General features: G+C 45.7%; 1 long non-coding RNA gene across 1 annotated transcript in view; it reads right to left on the minus strand.

Annotated features, from left to right (window-relative positions):
• Positions 1–23,464, minus strand: part of LOC308483575 — a 50,018-nt gene extending 26,554 nt beyond the window's left edge. The window contains exons 1-2 of the long non-coding RNA XR_013989691.1: positions 23,447–23,464; positions 22,438–22,531 (exon numbers count right to left, since the gene is read on the minus strand). This is a non-coding gene — a long non-coding RNA (uncharacterized lncRNA). The remainder of the gene's footprint in view (positions 1–22,437; positions 22,532–23,446) is intronic.
• Between the last annotated feature and the right edge of the window lie 745 nt (positions 23,465–24,209).

Raw genomic sequence — 24,209 nt, forward strand, 5'->3', positions numbered from 1 at the left:
CAGAGAACCTATGAACTATGCCAAGCAGGGCACCCAAGATGAACAGGTCATAGTGGAGAGTTTTGACCAAACGTGATCCACCTGGAGGAGGAACTGGCAAGCCACTCCAGTATCCCTGCCAATAAAACTCCATGGACAAAGACAAGAGGCATATAAAAGTTATGACGCTGGAAGATGAGCCCCTCAGGTCGGAAGGCATCCAACATGCTACTGGGGAAGAGCGGAGGACAAGTACAAGTAGATCCAGAGCTGATGAAGCGGCTGGGCCAATGCCGAAAGGACGCTCAGTTGCGGATATGCCTGGAAGCGAAAGGAAAGTCCAAAAATGTAAAGAAAAATATTGCATAGGAACCTGGAATGTAAGAACCATGAACCTGGGTAAGTTGGATGTGGTCAAAAATGAGATGGCAAGAATAAATACTGACATCCTGGGCATCAGTGAACTAAAATGGACAGGAATGGGCGAATTCAGTTCAGATGACTATCATATCTACTACTGTGGGCAAGAAACCCGTAAAAGAAATGGAGTGGCCCTCATAGTCAACAAAAGAGTGGCGAAAGCTGTACTGGGATGCAATCTCAAAAATGATAGAATGATCTTGATACAAATCCAAGGCAGACCTTTTAACATCACAGTAATCCAAGTTTATGCACCAACTACTGGTGCTGAAGAAACTGAAATTGACCAATTTTATGAAGACTTACAAGACCTTATAGAAGTGACACCAAAGAAGGATGTTCTTCTCATTATAGGGGACTGGAATGCTAAAGTAGGGAATCAAGAGATAAAAGGAACAACTGGCAAGTTTGGCCTTGGTGATCAAAATGAAGCAGGGCAAAGGCTAATAGAGTTCTGCCAAGAGAACAAGCTGGTCATCACAAACACTCTTCCAATAACACAGGAGACGACTCTACACATGGACATCACCAGCATTCCAGATTGATTATATTCTCTGCAGCCAAAGATGGAGAAGCTCTATACAGTCAGCAAAAACAAGACCTGGAGCTGACTGTGGCTCAGATCGTCAGCTTCTTATAGCAAAATTCAAGCTCAAACTGAAGAAAGTAGGAAAAACCACTGGACCGGTAAGATACTGTGAGGAGAACCTGAGCTTACAGGGTTAAACAGCTCAGAGTGTACGCTCTGCGTACTGTTGAGAGGAGGGGGGAAATGCTACGTCATTTCCGAGAGACTCAAGCCTTTGTTCTTTCTCTCTCTACTTTCGCTTTTGAGGAGAGAGGACGTGTTTTCGCGATGCTGTTCGCTGTGATAGATAATGGATAGTCTGCTGTAAATAAAACTGCATTTAGCTGCTAAGATCCTGTGTGGACGTTATTTAAGCACACTGAAGAATGCACTGGAGTTTTTTTGCAGTTTCCTCTTGCCGCTGACGAACGCTGCTATGCTCAGATGTGGACATTGGAATGCAGAGCTGCGATGGGAAGTGTGCCGGACCTCAGGCTTATCTGAGCAATAAATCAATATTATCTGACAGGTTATGGGGGCAGTAATTGCAATTAGAGGAAGCCTGCTTTGATGTGCTGTGTGCTTAAAAGGCTGAAAACTGAGAAGCTGCTGTTTTTGCTGCCGGAGGCAAAAGTCCTGTTTTGAGGCTTCGCCTGGGAGAAAAGCAGGGAAGCTGGCTGCAAGCTGTGTGCTGCAAAGCTGGCTGCAATGCTGTGTGCTGCAAAGAGCCACTGGAGGCCTCTCCTTTGAAGCTGGCTGGTACGCGTGAGTACTTCAAAGCCCCAATGGGAGCACTGGGGGAGGAGATGGCTGAGCTCCAGGACTTTTATGATGTCCCGTTTGAGAAGCTCACAACCCAGTCCTGGGATATCTGGGTTAGAAGAGTCAGGGGGTGGTTTTTGGCCACAGGGTTCTGGAGTATAGCCCAGAAGGAGCCGGCCCCACCCATGCCAGTTGCTGCTGAAGAAGGAGGAGCAGAACTGGAGGCTGCACTCCTGGAAGATAGAGAGCTGAGAATGCAAAGGGAGCTCTGCATGTTGAGAGCAAGCGTGGACGCTATCCTGTTGCCCCACCTGGAGGGCGTTGAGTTAGCTCAGGCCGCCTGGCAGGTGCTGAGGAGTCTGTGTGAGAACTCAGCAGGAGCCCAGGGCCGCGAGAAAGCCGAGAGCAGGGAGGAAGCTGAGAGCCCAGAGGGGGCTGCTGGCCATGTTCCTGAAGTTACAGCTGGGAGTAGCTGCTTTGTCTCCGAGGGGCCGTGTGATGTTGAGGCCTACAACCAGAGTGCTGGGGAGCGTGCAGGCCCAGGCTGTGCACCCAAAGGTGGGGGTGCAGGGAACAAAGGAATGGCTGAAGAGGGAGCTGTGAGAGCTGTTGCTACGCGTCGCCACTGTTATCGCTGTGGCTCCCCCTCCCATCTGGTGAGAGAATGTCCAGTGGAGGCACAGGAACAGCCGAAGGCCGTCTACCGTAGCAACCAGATAAAGAGCTCTTCTTCAAAGCGTGGGAAAGGCAAGCCGAAGGCAGCTGGCAGAGACACTGAACGTAAACATTTGGCTGCCTCTATGGCTGTAGTCAAGAGTTGTCAACAGGATGCTGTGCTGGCTTTTGTTATCGACTCAGGAGCGTCTCATAATCTCGTGCCATCGAGTGAATTCCTGGAGAACTGGGAAGACTGTCTGTTTAGCAGATGGGACTCGACACCCACTCACGCAGACTGGCTCACTGTTTTGTTCTTTCTTGCAGGATTCAATCCAGGCTTTTGTTGTTCCAGGACTGTCCTGCACGTTGCTGTCTGTCAGTGCACTTCTTGCTGAGAACTACAGAGTGTGTTTTGAGAACAATAAGTGTTCTATTTCCAAGAATGGACAGCACCTAGTCAGTGTTGAATGTAAAGACAGGTTGTTTGTGATAAATGCTTCTTTTGCAGGTCCAGATGACACGGATGACACGGAGGAGGCTCAAGCGCAGTGTGCCAATGTTCCAGTTCATGATGCGTGTGCACATCTCTGGCACAGACGCATGGCACACGTGTCGTGGGGGTCAGTGAAAAGGATCCCAGAGTATACGCAAGGGTGCAAAATGAAATCATGTGCTAAGTTCCTAGATTGCAGAGCGTGCAAGTCCGCAAAGGTGAAAACGTGCACATACCCTAGGTCTGAGAGGGTGACCACTAGGGCTTTTCAATTAATTCATGCAGATTTGTCAGGACCGTTTTCTGTGAGCAGTTTGGGCGGAGCCAAATTTGCGCTGGTTCTGATTGATGACCATACGCAGAATTCTTGGACGTTCTTGCTTCAACGCAAAGATGAAGCTGCGCCGCTAATCAAAGACTGGAATGCGGCTGTGGAACTGCAGTTTTCCACACGGGTGCAAAACTTTCAGAGCGATCGCGGTGGGGAGTTCACCGGGTCTGCACTGCAAAGTTTCTTCCGCAAAAAGGGGATTCAACACAGGTTGACTTCTCCACACAGTCCCCAACAGAATGGGATCGCAGAACGCAGGAATAGGACTCTAGGGGAGATGTCCGCAGCTCTTTTGTTTGATGCCGGGCTCCCACAGCGCTTTTGGGGGGAGGCTTGGCGAACGGCCAACTTTATTCTGAACAGGTCGTTCATTTCAGTGGTAGGTGACACACCGTACTTCTTGCTTCATGGCAAGAAACCGAAGGTGCACTACTTCCGCGTTTTTGGCTGTGAGGCTTGGGTCCCCATACCAAAGGCCAAACGCAAGAAAGGTGAACCCAGGTCCCAAAAGATGATTTTTTGTGGGTATGAGCCAGGGACCAAGGGGTGGAGGTTTGCGTATCCGTCAGGGAATCAGTCCGGGATTCTGCTCAGCAACAGTGGAATGCAGAGCTGCGATGGGAAGTGTGCCGGACCTCAGGCTTATCTGAGCGATAAATCAATATTATCTAACAGATACAATCTAAACCAAATCCCTTATGAATACGCAGTGGAAGTGAGAAACAGGTTTAAGGATTTAGATTTGGTGGACAGAGTGCCTGAAGAACTATGGATGGAGGCTCGCAACATTATACAGGAGGCAGCAACGAAAACCATCCCAATGAAAAAGAAATGCAAGAAAGCAAAGTGGCTGTCCAATGAGGCCTTACAAATAGCGGGAGAGAGAAGGCAAGCAAAATGTGAGGGAGATAGTGAAAGATACAGGAAATTGAATGCAGATTTCCAAAAAATAGCAAGGAGAGACAAGAAGGCCTTCTTAAACGAGCAATGCAAAGAAATAGAGGAAAACAACAGAATGGGAAGAACCAGAGATCTGTTCAAGAAAATTGGAGATATGAAAGGAACATTTCGTACAAAGATTACCATAATAAAGGACAGAAGTGGTAAGGACCGAACAGAAGCAGAAGACATCAAGAAGAGGTGGCAAGAATACACAGAGGAATTATACCAGAAAGATATGGATGGCTCGTACACCCCAGGTAGTGTGGTTGCTGACCTTGAGCCAGACATTCTGGAGAGTGAAGTGAAACGGGCCATAGAAAGCACTGCAAATAACAAGGCCAGTGGAAGTGATGATACTCCAGCTGAACTATTTAAAATGTTAAAAGATGATGCTGTTAAGGTGCTACACTCAATATGCCAGCAAATTTGGAAAACTCAGCAGTGGCCAGAGGATTGGAGAAGATCAGTCTACATCCCAATCCCAAAGAAGGGCAGTGCCAAAGAATGCTCCAACTACCCCACAATTGCACTCATTTCACACGCTAGCAAGGCTATGCTTAAAATTCTACAAGACAGGCTTAAGCAGTATGTGGATTGAGAACTCCCAGAAGTGCAAGCTTGATTTCGAAAGGGCAGAGGAACCAGAGACCAAATTGCAAACATGCGCTGGATTATGGAGAAAGCTAGAGAGTTCCACAAAGACATCTACTTCTGCTTCATTGACTATGCAAAAGCCTTTGACTGTGTCGACCACAGCAAACTATGGCAAGTTCTTAAAGAAATGGGAGTGCCTGATCACCTCATCTGTCTCCTGAGAAATCTCTATGTGGGACAAGAAGCTACAGTTAGAACTGGATATGGAACAACTGATTGGTTCAACATAGGGAAAGGAGTACGACAAGGCTGTATATTGTCTCCCTGCTTATTTAACTTATATGCAGAATTCATCATGCGAAAGGCTGGGCTGGATGAATCCCTAGCCGGAATTAAGATTGCCGGAAGAAATATCAACAACCTCAGATATGCAGATGACACAACCTTGATGGCAGAAAGATGGCAAATAGAAGGGGAAGAAATGGAGGCAGTGAGAGATTTTACTTTCTTGGGCTCCATGATCACTGCAGATGGTGGCAGCAGCCACGAAATTAAAAGACGCCTGCTTCTTGGGAGGAAGGCGATGGCAAACCTAGACAGCGTCTTAAAAAGCAGAGACATCACCTTGCCAACAAAGGTCCGTATAGTAAAAGCTATGGTTTTCCCAGTAGTGATGTATGGAAGTGAAAGCTGGACCATAAAGAAGGCTGATCGCCGAAGAATTTATGCTTTTGAATTATGGTGCTGGAGGAGACTCTTGAGAGTCCCATGGACTGCAAGAAGATCCAACCTCTGCATTCTGAAGGAAATCAGCCCTGAATGCTCACTGGAAGGACAGATCCTGAAGCTGAGACTCCAATACTTTGGCCACCTCATGAGAAGAGAAGACTCCCTGGAAAAGACCCTGATGTTGGGAAAGATGGAGGACACAAGGAGAAGGGGACGACTGAGGATGAGATGGTTGGATAGTGTTCTCGAAGCTACCAGCATCAGTTTGACTAAACTGCGGGAGGCAGTGAAAGACAGAAGTGCCTGGCGTGCTCTGGTCCAGGGGGTCACGAACAGTCGGACACGACTAAACGACTAAACAACAACAACAACAGTGTTGAGTTCTGCAAGAGATATGGCTCTAGATATTTGTCTTTACAGCCTCACCTCAAGAAGGATACTGTCAAAAAAGGCCAGCAAAATGAACAAGGGGGTGGAGCAAAGTGGAGAAAGTAAAGTTTTTATCTCTCATAAGAGTACGGAAACATGGAAGGTGCCTAAAGAAGCCAGGGTGGCTATCTAAAGAACTTTTAACTGAGTTAAGATTAAAAAAGGATGTGTACAAAAAATGGAAAAGGGGGGAAACCACCAAAGAGGAATTCAAACAAATAGCCAGCACGTGTAGACACAAAGTCAGAAAAGCTAAAGCACAGAATGAACTCAGGCTTGCTAGAGAGGTTAAAAGCAACAAAAAAGGTTTTTATGGGTATGTTCGTAGCAAAAGGAAGAACAAAGAAACAGTGGGGTCACTCAGAGGAGAAGATGGTGAAATGCAAACAGGGGACACAGAAAGGGCTGAACTCCTCAATGCCTTCTTTGCCTCAGTCTTCTCCGATAAAGAAAACAATGCCCGACCTGAAGAATTTGGAGCAAATGATTCAGCAAAGGAAACACAGCCCAGAATAACTAAGGAGATAGTACAAGAATACTTGGCTAGTTTAGATGTATTCAAGTCTCCAGGGCCAGATGAACTGCATCCAAGAGTATTAAAAGAACTGGCAGATGTCATCTCAGAACCACTGGCAGTCATCTTTGAGAATTCCTGGAGAACAGGCGAAGTCCCGGCAGACTGGAGGAGGGCAAATGTTGTCCCTATTTTCAAAAAGGGGAAAAGAGAGGACCAAATAATTATCGCCCAGTCAGTCTGACATCAATACCAGAGAAGATTCTGGAGCAGATCATTAAGCAAACAGTCTGTGAGCACCTAGAAAGGAATGCTGTGATCACCAATAGTCAGCATGGATTTCTGAAAAATAAGTCATGTCAGACTAACCTGATCTCGTTTTTTGACAGAATTACAAGCCTGGTAGATGAAGGGAACGCAGTGGATGTAGCCTACCTTGATTTCAGCAAGGCATTTGACAAGGTGACCCATGATATTCTTGTAAAGAAGCTGGTAAAATGTGGTCTTGACTATGCTACTACTCAGTGGATTTGTAACTGGCTGACTGACCGAACCCAAAGGGTGCTCATCAATGGTTCCTCTTCATCCTGGAGAAGAGTGACTAGTGGGGTGCCACAGGGTTCTGTCTTGGGCCCGGTCTTATTCAACATCTTTATCAACGACTTGGATGATGGACTCAAGGGCGTCCTGATCAAATTTGCAGATGACACCAAATTGGGAGGGGTGGCCAACACCCCAGAGGACAGGATCACACTTCAAAACGACCTTGACAGATTAGAGAACTGGGCCAAAACAAACAAGATGAATTTTAACAGGGAGAAATGTAAAGTATTGCACTTGGGCAAAAAAAATGAGAGGCACAAATACAAGATGGGTGACACCTGGCTTGAGAGCAGTACATGTGAAAAGGATCTAGGAGTCTTGGTTGACCACAAACTTGACATGAGCCAACAGTGTGACGCGGCAGCTAAAAAAGCCAATGGAATTCTGGGCTGCATCAATAGGAGTACAGCATCTAGATCAAGGGAAGTAATAGTGCCACTGTATTCTGCTCTGGTCAGACCTCACCTGGAGTACTGTGTCCAGTTCTGGGCACCACAGTTCAAGAAGGACACTGACCAACTGGAACGTGTCCAGAGGAGGGCAACCAAAATGGTCAAAGGCCTGGAAACGATGCCTTATGAGGAACGGCTAAGGGAGCTGGGCATGTTTAGCCTGGAGAAGAGGAGGTTAAGGGGTGATATGATAGCCATGTTCAAATATATAAAAGGATGTCACATAGAGGAGGGAGAAAGGTTGTTTTCTGCTGCTCCAGAGAAGTGGACACGGAGCAATGGATCCAAACTACAAGAAAGAAGATTCCACCTAAACATTAGGAAGAACTTCCTGACAGTAAGAGCTGTTCAACAGTGGAATTTGCTGCCAAGGAGTGTGGTGGAGTCTCCTTCTTTGGAGGTCTTTAAGCAGAGGCTTGACAACCATATGTCAGGAGTGCTCTGATGGTGTTTCCTGCTTGGCAGGGGGTTGGACTCGATGGCCCTTGTGGTCTCTTCCAACTCTATGATTCTATGATTCTATGATTCTATTCTATGAAGAGTAGAACTTGTGGACATCTCCTGCGTTACCAGGAGAGAGTTGGCCAGGTAAGGGGAGGGACTGACCAGCCCACACAACAGTGGGCAGAACTTGCCTGGGAGTTCTCAGTCGGCTCCAGAGCTTCTCCCACCCTGCCCTCCCTCAGTTAAGACTTCTTTTGCAGGTTAACCTCTTCTCCACAGGTACGCAGGCGCTGCTACATTATGGTCGCTGTTGAAGGGCTGGAAAGGAATTTTTCTGCATTGGCAGATTTTGCCTTCCCCGTAGCAAAACGTCACAACTTTGGCGGTTTCAGGCCTTGGGCGGAATCCTTTAGTCTGTCTTCCCTAAATGGGGGGGGGGGAGCAGTGACCCCTCCCCCACGGCGCCGATCCCAGGGTTCCCCATTAAAGGGGTTGTTTTGAGGGGAGGCATTGGCCATAGGCTGTTAGGTTGTCATTGCTCTCCTCCTGCGACGGTGTCGAAATGGGGGGCAGAACAGACGTTCTCCAGAGCCAGCCCAATCCCCACATATTCTGTTTTTTGTTTTTTTTAAATCATATTTATTAGTTTCCAATAATATAGAAATATAACAGAAAAGAAAAGATAGAATATATTTAGAGCCTTACTTTCGTTATCTTCTTTCTAGGACTCCCTCCTCCCCCTCCCGACTATATTCCCCTTTCATTAATTTGATTCCACAAGCTCTCACTCCCAATTTAAAGCTTAATATGTTTAACCCATCAACCAATTTAAATTATACAATCTTACCATCATCCCTCATCATTAACAGAAAAAGAAAAAAGATTTTTCCCCAAGATCTACCCCAATTTCCTTCCACGAATTCCCTTTTTTTAAACATGTCAAATCAAAATACCATGATATACAAAAATTATATAAAAAAATAGAAGGTAAAAAATATAAGAAGATTCAAAAAGATGGTTACATAGCCTTTGGATTCCAAAACTCCCCCCTCCCTTCCCCGGTTTGAATTCCCCATGTCCATCAGTCTATATGTTGTCAGCCTGGAGGTCTCAAGTCCATGGCCAGATTTTTTCCCATTCCACCTTGCCGGTTTTCTTTTAATTTATTTATTTAATGATGTTTAACTTCAAAAATCCAGTCTAATAGAGGCCTTTAATTTCCTTGGTCTTTGCTGCTCCTCCCATTGTTCTTTCCGTGTCGTAGTTAGTCCTTTATTCTTTTTATTCCTTACTTTCTCAGGTTTCTTGTCTTGTTCACCTGCTAAAACGTTCTTATTCCGAAATCTGGTATCTCTACAGAGGTTTGTTGTTCAGGAACAAAAACTTACGTCCAGTCCCTTCCTTTCTTCAATAGAAAATTCTATTGTCTCCTTTTAATGTAAACACCTCTGTAGACAAAATACTATTTCAGTTTTGCTGCTTTCCCAGAAGATAAGTCCTGTGCGAATCTCAGAGTAATTTTCCACATACGACCACTTGTAATGTCCCGAAACCCCTCTAGGGGGATTGTAGTAACTTTATATCCTCTACTCCAAAAGTCAAATTGTTGTTCCTTATTTTCCGACAGTTTATATCCATATTGTGTCAAATTGTAACAGAATTAGCCAGCAAAGTCCTTGTAACAAAGTCCTCTTTATATTCTCCAGCTTTGACAGCTACTTTGACAGCTGTCAAAGTCTCCGTCTCTCTTCGCCAGGCTCTACGAATCGCCCCGGTTCCCAGGGGGGGTTGCATTTTCCCTCTCACCCTCCACTCTTCTCCTCCAGCACAGTTCTTGTAATTTCCCATCGGGGAATTAATGATTTTTATCAGCAATAAACTTCTCTTTCGATCTTGGTTACCCAGTCCTTGTTTTAGAATGTTTACAATTGGGGGGGGGACTGACTTCCTTTTTAGATCACCCCCGCTCGTGCCGAATCCGAAAAAAAATTCTTTTTTTCTCCTTTTGTACCCGGTTTCCCAATTACTCACGGGTTGTTGTTGATAGTCCGAATTTCCAATGGAAGAAGTCAGCGCTCTCCGTCGAATGGCATGCGGCTGCGCTCGGCAGGGGAAGCAGTGGACTCAAAGCACCACGCCACTCCCCGGCACCCGATCCGAAGCCTTTAAAAAGGCTCCTTCACGAGTCGGGAGGGCGCTAGCGGTGCCAGCCGAGTCCCCATGTCCACGGGCTCTGTGCCCGTGGTTTTTAAGGGTCCCCGCGTCGCCGGCGCGGTAGGACCCAGCCCCTGCCGAGCAGACTCCCTCCGGAGCTCGGAGGGAGTCCGCCATTCGGCGATGGCGCCAACCCGGAAGTCAAAACTAATCCCCACATATTCTGGATAACCCTGATGTTCCCCAGATCCCTGGCCAGGGACTGGGAGGGATAAACACCCAATGCCTAAGCCAAGGTCTCCCTACAGCTGAAGTTTTAATAAACTTGCCTGGGAAGAGGGATTGATTGTTAAACTACTCTCGCTGAGAGGAATTCACACTACTTGTAAAAAGGTAAAGGACCCCTGACAGTTAAGTCCAGTCGCGAACGACTCTGGCTTTGCTGGCCGAAGGAGCTGACGTTTGTCCGCAAACAGTTTTTCCTGGTCATATGGCCAGCATAACTAAGCCACTTCTGGCGAAACCAGAGCAGCGCATGGAAACGCCGTTTAGATTCCCGCTGGAATGATACCTATTTATTTACTTGCACGTTGACGTGCTTTCGAACTGCTAGGTAGGCAGGAGCTGGCACCAAGCAACAGGAGCTCACCCAGTTGCGGGGATTCGAACCACTGACCTTCTGATCGGCAAGCCCAAGGCTCACTGGCTTACACCACAGCGCTACCCACGTACATCTCCCAAAATATTGCTTAGGAATTCACTTCCCTGGGGCTCCAGGGAAGTGGCGTTTTCTGCCTCAGTGCAGCCGTAGTCTGGTCCTGGGGGGCCATGTTTTCCTCCCTGCGTGGCCGTTGGTGCCTCTCCCTTCTTGCTAAAAAGCCCCCGACCGCAAGGTTGCTAAAGATGCCTTATGACTGAAGCATGGCAAGATCTTCTTTTCTTGCTAGAAGTCCCTGGCCATAAGGTTGCTAAAGATGCCTTATGACTGAAGCATGAACAAACACAAATTTCTTCAGAAACAGATTACCAGGGAAGGTGGGACTGGCCTTCCTTGGAAGTTTTAGAACCGAGACTAGATGGCCTGGTATTCTTTAGCTGTGCCCTCCAGAGTGGGAGAGGCAGTTGCTTTCAGGACCAGTTACACACCACACACACACACACACACACACACAGTTAAAGAGGCCTCTGTGCAGATGGTTTCTATCTACAAAGAACTAGCTCAAATGTATAAGAATGTATCAAAGAAATGTTGCAAATGCAAGAACTGTGAGGGGTCATTTTATCACATGCGGTGGATCTGCAGGAAGACCAAGGCCTTTTGGGACATGATACAAAATTGGGGGGGGGGGGGAGATGAAGTGACCTTTCCCAAGAGGCCAGAATTCTTCCTGCTGGGGATGTTAGAAAGCAAAATTCCAAAGAAAGCTTCAGCTGTATTTATGTATACAGTGGCAAGGATTCTCTACGTATAGAAATAGAAGGATAAGAGGATACCCTCAAAGGAAGAATGGCTGGTGGAAATCCTGGAATATGCAGAGAGGGCAAACCCGAGGCAATGATTAGAGACACAAATTGAGAATCTTTTAAGGAGGACTGCTTAAAGCAGGCATGGCAGCACTTGGCCCTCCAGATGTTTTGGGACTACAATTCCCACCATCCCTGACGACTGGTCCTGTTAGCTAAGGATGGTGGGCGTTGTAGTCCCAAGACATCTGGAGGGCCAAGTTTGGCCATGCCTGGCTTAAAGGGAATGTCCATACCCAGGGCCGTCTTTACCCGGGGGTGCAAGGGTGCAGAGCACCGGGTGCCGAATTCTGGGGGGCACCAGGCGCCCACCGATGAAGCCACCTAAGCATATTGTATTGAGCTGCACTGCGGCAGCGGGGTCAGCAGCACCTTCGACACGACTGATCTTGCGCCGCATGCCTGCCGCTCACCAAAGCCAGGAGGAGGGGGAGTGACAGGAAAGAGAACGCGCCTATCCAGCGACGGGAGTGTGCGCAGGCTCCGGAACCTTCCCAAGAAGAACTTGTATATGTGTGCTCACAAGGGCCCTCCCAGCTCTTCTAGAAAGAAGGTTGCTCCCACAATGAAAGGCTGCCCGAGACGGCTCTCCCACGCATGCGCACAATGCCCGCCCGTCTCATCTTCCAGACACCTCCCTACGACTGTAAGCGCATGCCTGGAGTCTTTACACTTTACAAGTGTTCTTTGTCTTCTTTAGAAAAGCTGGTTTTAAACAAAAAACACAAAAAAGCCCTCCTTTTGGAGCTGCGCAGGTGTGAGCGCTATTTATCAAATGATAAAAGTGACACAGGCATAATAAAAGTTAATTTGGGGGCTAAAGTAAATTTGGGGGCGCTGGGCGGATCTTTGCACCCCAGTGGCGCATATGCTAAAGACGGCCTTAAATAGACTGTAGTCTATTTAAGAAGTTATTTCCCATACGAGAAGACCATAGTGGGGATTGAAGTGTAAGAAAATAGCAGAACATATTAAGAAACATGCTAAAGAGGATGAAATTGGATAATTGGGTGATAAGCATCAATGTTGGGTGAGCGGGAAGTCACTACTTTTGTTGAATTGGAAAATAACAAAATGGAAAATAACAAAATGTAGGAAAACAAATTTATATAGTGAGATAGTCGCCTTTGGCTGGACTTAATTGTCCAGGGGTCCTTTACGTGTGTGTGTGTGTGTGTGTGTGTGTGTGTGTGTGTGTTCAAAGCATCAAATCATCCTTTGCTCATATTAATAGGCTGCTTGACAATGTTGCCATTTTTTATCTCTGCTTTGAAGGGGCCAAGGAAGCAAAACCCATGGGGCAAAACAATCAGTGGTAGGATGACTTTCTGAAAGAGGCAAAAGAGAAGGAAAATCAGCAGATGACTATAACAATTCTGGGTCTATCAAGATCTTGAGATCATTTGCTTGCTCATTTAGCTGTGTTTTTAAATTAAGCCATAAGATTAAGCTGATTGCCATTTTAATGAACTGTGTCAGAAACAAAACCGGCTTGTTTATCTGCTTTTGTAATCAGGGAAACTGATGGGAGTTGCAGTCCAGTGACATCTGGAGGAGGAACTTCAGCTCAGCTGAGATGCACAAAAAGGCATCTCACTCAATGGCAGGGGCAGACTTTAGGAATATGGCGCCCTGAGCGAGGACAAAATTTGGCGCCCCAAAGATTCATTTGGCACCCTTCTGCCTCCCGCCTTCCATTCAGCGCATGCTCTCAAGTGCATTATGTCATAGTTGTGGTGACTCAATAACTCAGGGTTTAACTTTGAGTAGGTACCCGTAGAAGTATAGGTTTTATTATTAATACCTGGATGGGGGAACCGCCTACACCACCCTCATTCTGGCACTCTCAATGAGCTACCCAAGAAACAAGAGTTGAGCTATACTGTGGTTGTGTCTTTTTTTCAGCATCAAAGACAGTTTGGGATCATTGGCTAGAGCAGAGGTTTTCAGCCTTTTTGAGTCCACAGCTCCCTTGACCAACTACATTCTTTCTGTAGACTACTGTGGGGCTCAGGAGCCCAGTTGTGTCACCTCTTGCCTGCAGAGCCGGCAGCCCCTCACCCCTCCCTTGTGGAGGGTTCCTCAGCCTCCTCTTCTCCCCTCTCCTTGGGAGTCCTCTGGGCAGTCACTGCTGCCACTCCAGGTCTCTGAACTGCCCCCCCCTGCCCCAGAGAGAGGTGCCTTTTAAAAGGTGAGTCTCTAACCCTCCTAGGAAGAAAGTTATGAAGCACAATGTGCATTTTCTAAGCAGCTTCGGTTAAATGAGCCAGCCTGGCCACTCCTGTCTGTCAGAGGTTTCAGCCAAGTCAGAATTGTGATTGGTGAGTTGTTTGGACACCAAGCAATAGGAGTCCCTACTTCCTAGCAGGGCCCAATTTCCAATGGTGCAGTTAGAGTAATTGCACCTGAACCTATGCTAGCCTGGGCTGTATGATGAGCTTTCTTTTTAACAAAAGGAAGTCTCTAGCCCTTCTAGAAACAAAATATTTTAACAAATAATGTGCAGGCAACCATCTAAGCTGAGGGCTGATAACCCAACGCAGAGAGAGGGGAGAGTCTAGTGATTCTTCTGGTTCTGCACTTCCAGCTACAATTGGCTCTGCTGTTCCTTCGTCCACTCCTTTCTGGAGGGAAGCCCTTGCCTTGGCAGATGTGGTGGGACTAAACCAGAGAGGGACTTGGGGTTGGGGGTGCTGTTAGGGGTACGGGAAGTGCTGTTCACCACCTCTGCTTTGGCTGCCCATGAAAGGGCCTTTGAAAAAGCATGAGAGCTCAAAAGTGTCACACCCGCCAGCCTTCCCTTTACTTTGCCACCCATGGAAGGGCTTATGGAAAATGTGGAGGGAAACATTTTATTGTCTGTGGGGGGGGGGGGTCCTTTTGAAAAGGAGGGAGCAGACATGTCAGGGTCTGCTTCCCTCCTCCTTGCTTTGCCAGGCAGCTGCTCCGGGCACGGAGGAGTGTTTTTTGTTTTTTGTTTCAAAGTGTGTATAGGGTGAGGCAGGGCACATTGATGCAAGGGGCACATTGATACACCAACAATATTTCAATTTTGAGAAACATTATTCGTGTCGTGACATCACTAAAATGTTTGTATACATGTGTGAGTACAACAGCTGAGACCGCGCCGCCCACCAGTTAGCTGTTATCATTTGATGAGAGTAGGTGTGTTTTTAGCGCGGCCAACTAAAAAATTACATGAAATGTAAAAGTGTTCCAATGCTGTTTTACATCGTATATAATAATATAATATGACCGAATTTCAAGTGTCATGTCTCAGGGGAAAAACAGGATCTTGTATGTTTGTCTTCCCCATTCTAGATGATAAGGCAAGTATTGATTTCAAGGATGTTGTTTTGCAGTTGCCAAAACCAAATTTCTCAAAGGGCACATCTCGATCATCTCTTTATACTTTTTCTATTGACTTCAGTGGACATAATGTGCAATAGAAGCTAAACATTAAGTAATTATCTTATTTCTTATAAGTATTTTGTTTAAATTGCTATTTTTTAACCATCTAATGTGAGTTCTTATACTTTTACAAGTTTTTTCAAAGTTTTTTTTAATGGATAGGTGTTTGATGAAAGATTAATATAAGTTTTGATGTTTTGTTAAGAAAACCTGCCATAAAGTCTATGATATGTGTGAAACACTGTTAGTTTTGATATGTTATTTAGATTTTAAGTAATAAATTGTATGGCTGATTATGATCTCTCACAATAAAAAAAATTTTTTTCATTAATTTTTTGCAAATAGTTACCATTCCCATAAAATTTACACTTTGTATCAAAGTGCCCCATCCAATGTAACAAAGTGCCCTGTAGGTGGAGCAGAATGATACAAAATTCATATTTTTTTTACTAAAGTCATTATATTCTTGTTCTTCTAACTATAATAGTTCTTTTATAATAGTTCTATTATAATATTGATTAGTTATGCTATGCATAAAGCAAAAAAATTATTTGACTCATTTTTGTTACATAAAATATGATATTGAATTTTTCTGCATCAATCTGCCCCACCTCACCCTATGTAGTGCTGGAGGAAGAATGGCAGAATCCACCCACTTGCCAGTTTTGCTTTGCTGCCTGCCAGCCACATGGAGCAGTAGGCAGGCAGCTACTCTTTTATTTAAAAAGTGTGTGTTGGGATGCGGAGCAGTGCAGGAATTGCCTGTTCCTTGTGTTGCTCCTTGAGGGAATTTTTGAAAATGCCGGGGTGGGTTGGAGGCAGAAATAGGGGGGTCAACCCATGGCTGCCGTGTTTCTTTTCTTGCCTGCAGACATATGAAGCAGGCAGCTACTTGAGAGGTGCCTCAGTGCAATATGAGAGAGAGGGGAGGAGATGGGAATGCTTTTTTGTTTCTGCTGCCTGCTGCACAGCAGAGGTTGTTGCAAAGCGGTTGCAGGAGGCCACCTAGTTCAGAGGCCTCATCAGCCCCATGCAGTGCGGGATTTATGTATAGGCTAAGTAGACTGAAGCCTAGGGCCTCTAAATCTAGGGCGCTTCGCCAGTGTGCCCGCTCCCCAGCATGCAACCTCCCCTCTCCCAAAATGCAAACCCAAGACTTCATGTGAGGGCAGGGCAACTTGGGCCTCATAATCTAGAGGGCCTCGCCAGCCTGCCATCTCCCTAGTGCCGCAGTCTCCCCTCTCCCAAAATTGCAAACCCAAGACTTCATGCGAGAGCAGGGCAACTCCGGCCCAGCAACTATGAGACTCAGGGCTAGCCAGTGGGGCCCAGTTAGAAGCAGTGGGGTGGGCACAACTTGAGGTTTTTTTGTTTTGGTAGGGCCACAGGTCACAGCCAAAGTCTGCAAAATCTTATACATATAAATAAAATCCATCTAGATTGCCCTGGTGCAGGAGCACCCTTAGGAGCAGCCCATGGGGCCCAATTTAGCCAAATTGCTCCAATTGCCTTAAGGTCAGCCCCGATGAGACTGTGCATGGGTTGGATTGACAAGCCCTGCACCTTCTAGGTCCCTGGTGTCACTATTCAGAGTACAGACTCAAGGACTTGTTATGGAAATAAAGGGGGGGCACTTACTTGAAATCAGTTTTGTCACCCCCCCAAAAAAAAACCTGGGATGATGAGCCTGTTAGAATTCCTGATCTATGATTGCAGTCATACGATTGTTGTCTCCCACATGACGGTATATGTTCTGACTCCACAGAGTGGGAACTGATGGAGACAGGATGTTTGTGTTACTGTGTTCCGTGAAGTGGGACTATTGTCCTTTGTTCTTTTTCTCTTTGCTGTCTGATGCTAGAGAGAGAGGGAGCCATGTTGTAGTGCTCTCTGTGTGTTTATATGTAAATAAAGTAGATTAGCCAACATGCTGAGTTGCTGAGGTCTGTCACGCAATGCTGTGCAAACTCTGCGGATCCCTAAGTGTGCCGTGTCGGTTGGCATCGGTCGCTGTGATGTTCGGGCTGAAGAAAGCTTATGAAGCTCCTGAACGATCGACTAGGAGGGAGAAAACATGCCAGTCGGGCATGTGTCTCTGCCAGGGTCCTACTCGAGTGTAGGCTGAACTCCTGACAGAGCTCAGCCACCTTTTATTCACAGTCACATAAGCACTACACTACAGCATGGCCATAAGTGTGTACGTTCAACCGCTGAAATACACACCCAATATGTAGCAATGGAGATTTATGTTACTGCTTTATGAATGAACACTGTGTTTTATTAATGGACTCTGTATTTTTGGAATTACCTAAGAGCCACCAATAGGGAGCTCTAGAATCTGACAGCTACCAATCAGGTACTACCAAACAACGACCCCTATTGCTGAAAGCAGGTAACCAGCAGGAAACACTTCAGCTCAGCCTTTGCACTGTTGACTGAACACCCCCTGCTGTGCAGATAATGGAGAAAGCTCGCAAATTGTATCCCTTCTGCCATCCTGGCCAACTCTATTACGCTGGTGTAAACCCTGGTGCACCAGAAGCCCAGAATAGCAGCAAATAAAATCCACTCATACGTCAGCGACTGATAAGACTTGTCAACCAGTTCCTCCAAAGTCTTCCTAAATTATAAAGCTCCAAAATACAGGCCAAAAGAGAGCAGGTCTGGGAAGAGCAAGCCATACAATGGGCACCACCAGTGAAAAGGCCCGGCTCCGTGTAGCTCCTGCCCTGCCATTTGAGAGGGTGCCCACTTGCCCTACTTCTTGACATGGAATGCTCTCTATTGGAGTCTCCAGGTCCAGTATAAAGACCATAAGAAGGGAGAGCAGGAACCTTGAAGTTCCCAACGGCTGTTAATCAAGCAAGCAAGCACACAGGTCACCTTTGTCACAGTCAGGATGCCTATGTCCTGGCCAGGCCTGCTCACAATCTTGTTTTTGTACAACCTTGTTTGTTCTCAGCAACCTAAATTATATTATCAACATATACAAGCAGAAAAGTTGTTTTCCTTCATTTGCAAGGAAACGTACAAAACAAAGTGGCACTAATAAAGAAAAGTTCCAGGGTGGCAACAGAAAGCAAACTAAAAATGCTTTTGCAGTTCATCCGAACTGTCCAGCAATAACAAATTATAGGAAAACTGGTGCTATTAACAGTAACCCTTCTAGTTGGTTAATTGATTTGGCAACTTCCATGCACATGACGTCTGATGCTAATCCCCCCCGCCGAGAGTTAAATGATAACTCATCAGAGGCAGTTACAGTTACAAATGGAAACAAAATATCTGTGAAAGGAAGAGGAGCATGTTTGCTCAAGTGTGTTGCAGGTAGAAATACTGTTTGTAATGAAGTGAGAGCAGTAGTTTACTTGCTCGAATTCACAATAAGAAAGTTTTGAGATTTTACATGCTAGATTAAAATTGATTAATTCATTGAGAAGGGGATTGTAAGAAAAACACTGGGGCCTAATTTGAATAGTAGAGTGCCTGGTATCTTGTGGGCAATCTCCTCCTTTATTTCCATACTGTGACTGCAGACCAAATCACCTGTCAGGAGAGCTATGAGATTCAGATGAGGGCCAGATGCCTTATCAATCTCAGCAGGTATATAACAGGAAGACCATACTTTGAAAGTGACAAACTTAGACAAACAAATTTTGATGAAGTTTTGGATGATTTTGCTATGAGGAAGTTAGGAAAAAAACATTTTAGCCTTACTGTATTTGATGGTTGTAGTTTACTTCTTAATATCTATTTTAAAAATGACTTTCTAATGACAACATAAAGTGGATTCTAAAAGTGCCACACTGTCAGGTAATCATATAATATTATTTATGCTTCCACGGCAATATAATTTGTAAACTCAAGGTGTTTTTTTGAGGAATAACATTGCAACTTCATTTTCCTAAAAAAATAATGCCTATTCCACAAAAGGTTTACAAAGTTCACTTATTGCAAAAGTTTTTCAGGGTTAATATTATGCATTTCTAAAATCACCATGGTATTTAACAATAACATCTTATGTCCTTTAGAAGGAGAAATTGTGAATTGCAGAATTTTAAGTACCCGGCATCATCCATGGCTTCACTCAGTTTTGTTTACAACACTCTTCCATTTTATTCTCGTCATGAGGGGGGAGGTAGGGGAGGGGCCTCACAAGTGGAATAGCATAGGGCCTCTCTAAATCCGGCCCTGGCCCCATGATCTAATTTTACCTAATTTTTCTCAAGCTATTGTTGTTGGGGGCAGTGCAGATGCCTTATTATAATCATTATCAGAATTTAAATCATATTGATCTTTTCCCTAAATCTTCCAAGCCCCCCCCCCTTTTGTGGGGAAGGGGGTTCCCAGTGTGGAGGCATCAGCATTGTTATAAACTTGCTCCAGATGATTCACAAGTTGTCTTGGGAGGCAGTACAAAAGTATCATCAAGATCAGCAGCAGCAGCTTTGTCATCATATTTCCCCCAAATTTTTTTTGGGGGGGAGGGCATGTATTTCAGAAACGTAGCACCACCTTTTCCTCCAGCAGGAATTGTTCCCAAGTTGTTTGGGGAGGGGAATCACAGTGCAAACCCAGAAATATTATTGTTGTCGACTCACCCCCCCCCATGTCGACATAATCATATTTGTTTATGTGAAGGAAGAGGGCCACAAATAACTATAAATCCACACCTGCACTTACCTAGGAGTTAAAAAGTAAAGGTAAAGGTACCCCTGACCGTTATGTCCAGTTGTGGACGACTCTGGGGTTGCGGTGCTCATCTCGCTCTATAGGCCAAGGGAGCCGGCTTTTGTCCACAGACAGCTTCCGGGTCATGTGGCCAGCATGACTAAGCCGTTTCTGGCGAAACCAGAGCAGCGCACAGAAACGCCGTTTACCTTCCCGCCGGAGTGGTACCTATTTATCTACTTGCACTTGACGTGCTTTCAAACTGCTAGGTGGGCAGGAGCAGGGACTGACCAATGGGAGCTCACCCCGTCGTGGGGATTCAAACCGCCGACCTTCTGATCGGCAAGCCCTAGGCTCTGTTTTTTAGACCACAGCGCCACCCATTAGAATCTAAAAAGCTGCTGATAGCTGAGATAGGCATGTCCATCACTATCATTATGATATGTACCAAATTCTGCAAGTAGTGATATCAAGTAAAGACAACAGATACACACCAAAATGCATATATGACTGATTTATTCAGATTCTCTTACATGGAAGGAATTTGGGTGGGATTTGTAAAGCTCAGAAACAGGGTTTGGAGGGATCATCCAGTTTATAGAACTCATATTCACATGTGTTTGGATTTACCACTGCTTTACATCCTGGAACACCAACAATACCACCGTACCTAAAAAGAAGAAGAACAATGTGTAAACTAAGGTTTCCCTGAGCTTATGGAGATCTTGTAGAGGAGCGCTCCTTCCTCCTGCTCACTTAGGACATGCCAAGAATGATTGGAACTGCCTGGCAGAAAAACAGTTTTGCAAGATGTTTGCTCCATCCAGGGAAAACCAAGCCCTTGGAAAACATTTCCTCTGAGGCCAAATTCTCCTGGGGAATCCAAGCTGAATGTCTTGCACAATATGCCATTGCATGTTGCTGTACGATGATTCTTTCCCCCCCCCCCCATATGTTTGCGTTGGTTGAGGGCAGCACCCATGCACAAAAAAGGGTGAAGCAAAATATTGGTGCGAAACCAAGAGGCCAGCCAGGAGGGAGACAGAAGGAGACAGGAAGGTGCAGGAAAGAGGAGGGGTCCTGTTCCATTGGGCGCATCGGGGTCCCTCTCCCCAGCACCAGCTCCTAGGTGGTCTCTGGATGAGAGGATCTGGGACTCAGGGAGATCCCAAAGTCCAAGCTTCCACACAGCGAATGCCTGGTCATCAGATGATTGGAAAGGCACTCTGGACATGCTCAGTGCTTGTTACCAGATCAAATTTCATGACTCTGCTTTCTATAAAGTCTATAAATATCTTAATTAATCAATCAATTCACTGTTTGGTTCAAGGAAATGTAGGCAAAAATTTTATGCAACCTATCTTCAGGTGTATAGATTAATTGGATCACCCGTCTTCAGCTAATTCCGTCCATGAATGTTTATTGAGCAGAAGGTCTTTCAGAGAGAACGGAGCAAAATAATTTGAAAGAGATTAATAGACCCAGTGCTATTCTGGTTATTTGGCCTACCTGGAACAGCATCCCAGTCCCCTTTCACTACATGTGCATTCCATGCACTGCGCTGTATTCCACTTAGAGCCGAATGGATGCTTGCTGCCATCATGGAGATCGGTACACTCAGTGGGCAGCACCGGCTGACCTAGGGAGAGAAATCCTATACATTTAACATCAATGCAATCAGAAGCTGCTGCTCAGCACAATGCAGAGACTGCTCAAGAGAAGCACAGTGGCTGCAACTTGTCCACTTGTCCAGATCCTCCTGTGCTTCTGACAGCAGCCTGATACGTGAAAATGTAGTAGGTAAAGTGTTTCCTGACATGGAGTGGAGTGGGAAGCTTTGCCACCTTTATTCTTGCATGTCCTGGTTGCTGACAAGAAAGGTAGTGACCCTGGACGTCTGTCTTGCTTATACTGCGGCCATGCAGTCTCCTGCTTGCATCTGCAGACGGTGGTTCCAAGCTTAAAACAGGGTGGGAGTGAATGGGGTGCCCTGGGGATGGGGAATCTGGCCGTTTCAATTTCTACCAGTTATTATTATTACTATTTATATACCATACTCAGGGCAGTTCACAACCTAAAAATACAATATAAGAAACACAAAATACATAATAAAAGTAAGAGCTTAAGCAGGAACTCATCAATGAGAAGATGAGACGGGAGCAGCGTTAGGTCATTTTAGACTGAGCAGCATCACAATATCCGGAGAAGTGTAGATTTTGAAGGTAGCTGCATTTTGGTCTGTGTTCTGGTTCTGCAAGAGCAGATTTGGTAGGTGTATGCTAAAAAATCTCTAGTCAGGAACACATTTCCCAAACATTAAATAATAATTTGGCCATAAATAGATTGCCTATCAACAGTAAAGTTAAAGGTAAAGGTACCCCTTCCCCCAACGGGCCAGTCGTGACCGACTCTAGGGTTGCTCGCTCCTCTTGCTCAAGCGGCAGGGAGCCGGCGCCATCCGAAAACACTTCCGGGTCACATGGCCAGCGTGACGAAGCTGCAGCTGGCGAGTCAGCACCAGTGCCGCACACGGAAACACCATTTACCTTCCCGCTATAAAGCGGTACCTATTTATCTACTTGCACTTAAGAGTACTTTCGAACTGCTAGGTGGGCAGGAGCTGGGACCGAACGATGGGAGCTCACCCCGCCACGGGGATTCGAACCGCCGACCTTACGATCAGCAAGTCCTAGGCACTGAGGTTTTACCCACAGCGCCACCCGCGTCCCACTTATCAACATTGCGTTGCTGTTTACTTACCATCTTTAATCTCTACTTTGTGCTGGCTAAGCATGCAGTATCCCTGACACAAGGCAAGTGTCAAAGACAAGGCAGTCAGGCTCAAGAGGATTTTCTGCAAAACAGACACACAAATAGTTCAAGAGGGTGTTATCAAATATTTATATTTAGAGCTTCCTTTTCTGTTTAAAATGGATTGTATCTGACTAAATCTGAGTCAGAGCAGAGCTACTGAAATTAATGTGTCCTTTACCTTTAAGATACCTGAAGAAGTGTGCATGCAGACAAAAGCTTATACCTAAAACTACTCAGTTGGTCTCTAAGGTGCTACATTTTAATTTTTAAATTCTTTTGGAAGGATTCTTTTAAAGACTTTCTTAGATCATATAACTTTTTTGAAGACTTGATTCTTTTAAGGGCGTTTTTAGGTTTTTAAGAAGAGTCTTTTTAACTATCTTTTTAAAGAATTGTTTTAATTTGTTTTGAATATACCGTATTTTTCGCCGTATAGGACGCACTTTTTCCCCTCCAAAAATGAAGGGGAAATCTGTGTGCGTCCTATAGGGCGAATGCAGGCTTTCGCTGAAGCTTGGAGAGCGAGAGGGGTGGGTGCGCACAGACCCCTCTCGCTCTCCAGGCTTCAGGAAGCTATCAGCAAGCCTGGGGAGCCCGCTGAAGCCGCGGCTGGGGGGGGATAAATTTTTTTTCTTTATTCCCCCCCCAAAAAAACCTAGGTGCGTCCTATGGGCCGGTGCGTCCTATAGGGCGAAAAATATGGTAGTTTACTTTGCTCTGTCCCTTTTTGTGGTTTCCAGAGGAAGCTGCAGTGACTGCTAATGGGTCAAGAAGGAGAAAGAGGTGCATTCTAGATGGATCAGGTGTCAGAGAAGGCAAGGAACTTTTCAAAAACTCATCCTTGTAATTCTGACTGCTCTTTGCATAAATCTGCCTCTCTAGTAAATCCTTTCACACCTTATCATCCAATCCACATCAGAGCAACAGTGGGACAAAAAAATAGAGTGTGACTTACCATCCTGGCTTCTCTGTCCTCAGCTGGTGGGAAACTCTTCTTGGTGGGAAATGACACCTACAGCTGTGTTCCCTTCCAATGCCTGGAGTGGACTCACATCCCCAAATTTATGCAGACATGGGAGAAGGGAAACATGGAAACGCCTCCCTTGCATGGCTGTTTGGGTAAACTAATGTGCCAAAGCAAACACACCTTTTTTTAAAGAGCACTGACTGGAAGAAAATGTTGGCACCTGACTCACTTGAAGTTTGTTTTCTGGATGGAGAAATATCTGCATAAATGGGAGGCTTTGAGTTCCTTCACAAATACTTGAGAAAAACATACCCAGGCAAGGTGTGGATTGTAAATAATCCAGGGAATGTGGTGGTGGTGAGCTGGTCAGGCATGATAAAGCCAGATGGGACAAGGGAGGCAGGCTTAGAGATTGGACTGGCCTCACTGATGAGTGACTCAGAATATAATTTATCCCATCTGTGAAATTCAGTAATTTCTGGATTGAGTTGTGAATGTGTCCAAATGTGTCACATTGTAATGGCAATGGGAGGAACAGGAAGCATATTATCCCTCTATGTTCTTGACAGGGTGCCGCTCAGCTGATTGCAACTGCCAAGTGGTTGTGTCCAGATTGGAATATTGCTCATTGACTTTATTGAAAAGTGACAAACCAAAAATATGACTTTGAGTCATGTGATCACAGCAGGGGCGAACCTTGGTATTTTGCCAGCTTGTGCAGGACCATTTGTCACCCTCCCCCCACCAGCCC

This window comes from Podarcis pityusensis (genome assembly GCF_964106645.2).
Source record: "Podarcis pityusensis genome assembly, chromosome: 8".
Lineage (NCBI taxonomy): Eukaryota > Metazoa > Chordata > Lepidosauria > Squamata > Lacertidae > Podarcis > Podarcis pityusensis.